The sequence below is a fragment of the Myotis yumanensis genome, unplaced genomic scaffold (assembly GCF_028538775.1).
Source record: "Myotis yumanensis isolate MYYU_CA2020_CCGP unplaced genomic scaffold, mMyoYum1.0.hap1 SCAF_7, whole genome shotgun sequence".
Taxonomy (NCBI): Eukaryota; Metazoa; Chordata; class Mammalia; order Chiroptera; family Vespertilionidae; genus Myotis; species Myotis yumanensis.
The window spans coordinates 26,947,822-26,951,839 of record NW_027223758.1 but is presented as its reverse complement, the minus strand read 5'-3'; the positions used below and the strand labels follow the sequence as shown (position 1 = coordinate 26,951,839).

General features: G+C 36.1%; 1 non-coding gene across 1 annotated transcript; it reads left to right on the top strand.

Moving 5' to 3' along the window:
- The first annotated feature begins 630 nt into the window (after positions 1-630).
- Positions 631-737, top strand: LOC139014830 (U6 spliceosomal RNA). Its single transcript, XR_011472356.1, has one exon. It is a non-coding gene; the product is annotated as a U6 spliceosomal RNA (small nuclear RNA).
- Positions 738-4,018: the final 3,281 nt, after the last annotated feature.

Sequence of the window (4,018 nt, the reverse complement as noted above, 5' to 3'; positions counted from 1 at the left end):
TGATAGTATCCCAAGAATTATGTGCCTGTTTGCTTTAACTCTGCACCCAGCTGAACAAAAGTAAACACTGGCATTTTTCTCCACTGCAGATATGTAGCCTGTCTTACTTAGAATGTCCTTTATCCGACATCCACATGATAGATGAAAATTAAAGTCAGGGCGAAAACAAGTTTCCATCCTATATATGTCCTGTTTTTATAGTCAACAACATTTTTTAAAAATCATTTTTATTAGTATAATTATAACACACATGCTTATAATTTTAACATGAATCAGGAAACCCAAGTAGAAACATACTTGCTCACTCAGGCATATGGCCTTTCTCCCAAGGTTGAGTTATGGGTCTTCCAAAGCTTAATTGGTGTGTCTTAATATAATGCCAAAATAATTTATTTTTATCTTATCTTTTAGGTTGGTGATTTTCACTGAATCTGATGATCATTCTAATTGCTATCAAAATCAGGAAAAAAAAGCTCAGAAAAAAATGTCCTATAACTTCAAATAGTTTAAATAAAAATGAAAAGTTAAATAGTTTAAATAAAATTTATTGATAATTTTTATATTTTTATTTAAAAGAAAATATTATGTCTAAAGCAACAAATACCCTTTATTTGTTAAGAGGAAGATGAAGTGCTCGCTTCGGCAGCACATATACTAAAATTGGAACGATACAGAGAAGATTAGCATGGCCCCTGCGCAAGGATGACACGCAAATTCGTGAAGCATTCCATATTTAAAAAAAAAAAAAAGAGGAAGATGAAAATTTTTCCTGAAATGATAACAGGGTTTTTTTTTTTTTTTAACGAAGTGAAATGATACACAAGCAAGTTTTGTATTCTATTAACATGGTTTCCTTCCACTCTTTTTTAAAATCTAAATAAGGAAGCCTATAACTAATATGTGAACAGCCCAAATCACTCACTCTACTGTATACTGACCAAAAACAAAGAGAGAAAATTGCATCCTATGACCAAAAACAAAGAGAGAAAATTGCATTCTATGGCATTTGGTTCCTGAGGATGAATGAACCTGAAGGCTCCCTTGTAGGCCAGGTTCTAAAATTGTTCTGATTGGTTCAAGCTGATTTTTAGGATTTGTGCCACTAGATGGCAGTAGAGTTTATAACTACACAGTCAATTCAAGCAGGCTGTGGGATCTTTTCATTGCTATACTATTCGTTAATTTGATTTCTTTATTTTAAATTATTCTTTACTAGAGGCCCGATGCACAAAATTTGTGCAAGAGTAGGACTTCCATCCCCCGGCTGCCGGCACTGGCTTCCCTCCGGCACCTGGGACCTGGGCTTCCCTAGCAGCCCTGGCTTGGTCCGGAAGGTCGTCCAGAAGGACCTCTGGTCTAATTAGCATATTACGCTTTTATTATTATAGATTATACAAACGTAATTATTACTCAGAATTTCACCTAGGTACTATTAACTTTTAGAGTCTTGTCTCTATTTCTTTGTGTAATCTTTAATACCTCACATAAGCATTACATATTTTTAAAATGATATGTAATGCTACATATATTACATATACATATAAAATATAAGGTAAAGGTAAGCGTTAAATAGCAATACATGCACCTTTGCTCACTGTCTTATAAATCACGTTTAATTCCAGGACTTGCTGACCTTCACACATGAATAGCAATTTTTTGTTCACCCATTTAAGTAGTTTGACAAACAGCACAACTTAATATATGTGAAATAATCTCACCTTCTCCTTAATTCTACTTATGCAAATGATAATCATTTCAAAAATATGCAATTTCTTCAAAATGACTATTGAACTTGACAATGGTAACGGTATCAAACTCAGTTATTACACTGAATTGAATCTTTGTTGCATTTACTAAAATAATCATATTCCTACACTTGTTTTAAAAGTTTCCCTGTCATCATCATCAAACACACAGGGAGATGGAAAAAAACTATACCTTACTCCAGTGTCTAAAATCAGATGAAGCTGCAATGGATTATGTGATTATAAATGAGAGATAGAGTGAATATCACATCCCCCTGGTTCTTGTGACTTCCTGTTTTCTAACTTGGAAAAGTCACTCAACGTCACTTAATAGCCATGTAACGAAAGAGGCCCACTTAATTATGTGAGGGATGCATACAATGTTTAGTCAATGACTCTATTTTTTCTATATTGTCCTCTCCTTCCCAGAGAGCTGGCCATCTCTGACCCAGGCCTGAGTTTTGGAGCGAACTTGAATATGTACCCAAGTTCTCACTCTATGTGGTCCATGCTCTGAGCCCGGAGACACCAGCACCTGCTGCCATGCTCCCACTCAGAGGTCTGGGTGCCCGGCCCCGGGGCCCCTCATCCAAGCCCACTGGCCAGTACCCCCCTGCAGAGGTCTGAGGTTCAGCTCCACAGTGTCTCTTTTTAATTTCTTATTTTTATTAGTCCGGCACTTTCCTTTTTACTCCCTTAGCTTTGGGGCTGCTAAATTACTTCCTGCAGTTGCTAATTCGGTGATACTTCTTTCTTTTCTTTTTCATTTTACTTATTCAGTGCTGGTTTAACAGTTCTTTATATTGAATTTCTCACTGTCAACTAAACCGGCATGGTTTCTGTCCGCTGAGTAGACACTGACTGATAAACCCTTCCCTTTGCCTGAAATGCTCTTCCAATCTTCTGTTGAAATCTTGGTAAATGTTTCATCCAAGATAGTAAGAAGTGAACTGATACATAGTCAACATTTATCTTTCTTCTGAAATTAAAATAAGAGAGACTCCAAATGACAGGATAGAAAAACACAAGGGAACATTGAGCAAACATGCTAAGTTATTTTGACAAAGTATATATCTTGATTTGATAGTGAAAACTGTATCGTCATGACTGTTATTACTTAAGCTGGGTGGAAAAATACAGCTCGACCACTTGGAAAATGGGAAGGCACTTTGACCCTGAAACTGGAAGCATCAAGTGTCCCATAAAACAGTGAAAGCAAGCTGGCCATGTCTGAGTTGTTCTGTTACATTGTCCATAAAGTTAGCCACGGCCCCTTGTGTTTCATGTAATTTCTTGCCTCTCAGAGACCAAGGCAACCATTTGGATCATTTCATTCTTATTCAACAGCATGTCTTTCTCAAAGAGTAGCCACTGTTTAGTTGGGAACAAGTTGTCAGAGGAAAATTAAATTAACTGGGATAAAGATTCAAGTATTAAGATTTCTTATCTGTTTTGATAGCTTCTGTTTATCTGTACTATTTCCCAGACAATGAACTAGAATAAATGGCTCAGTTTTATTGTGTTTTGTTTAATGAAATGCCCTAGCTTGTTTTTCTTATTATAGCATATGTTACCATGGCTACTATATTTTTGAAGATTCCGTTTTTGTCTCATGATAAACATACCTGCTTTTTTTAAATGAGCTTTCCCCCCAAAATTACATAAATAATACTTGCTTTTCTAAAAAGAAAATCAGAAGATATATCAGATTACATGGAAGAGAGTAAAGACCACCTGAAATGGCATCACCCTACCTCATTATGCATTCACATTAATTTACATACTTTTATGTAAAATATCTGATAGAAACTTTTTTTTTTTAGAACCAGGCTAATGTAATTTATTCTCCAACAGATGGTTAAATAACCCATCCAACTTCTCCCACCCCTCGAGACAATAGATATGGGCTCCAGGTGGGGGCCTTGGAGTTTGGACTACAAGTTCATGGGTCTTCTTATCTTTCTCAGTTGAAATTCATAATGAAACATTTTCACCTTACAATGGGTTGTGATTACAGTGCCTGACCTTATGCCTTAGTACTGAGATTAGCAATGAGAGACTAAATGTTTTAGACTTTGTGGGCCATACTCTCTCTGTTGCATCTATTGCTGGTATCATAAAGTTGAAACTAGCCATAGACAATATATAAATGAGTTCTAATAAAACTTTATTTGTATAAACACGTGGAAGACAAGATTGGGACCATAGGGCCATAGTGTGACATCTGCTCTGTGAGGTAGATCACACCCACCTTTGGATGGAAGAGGGAGATT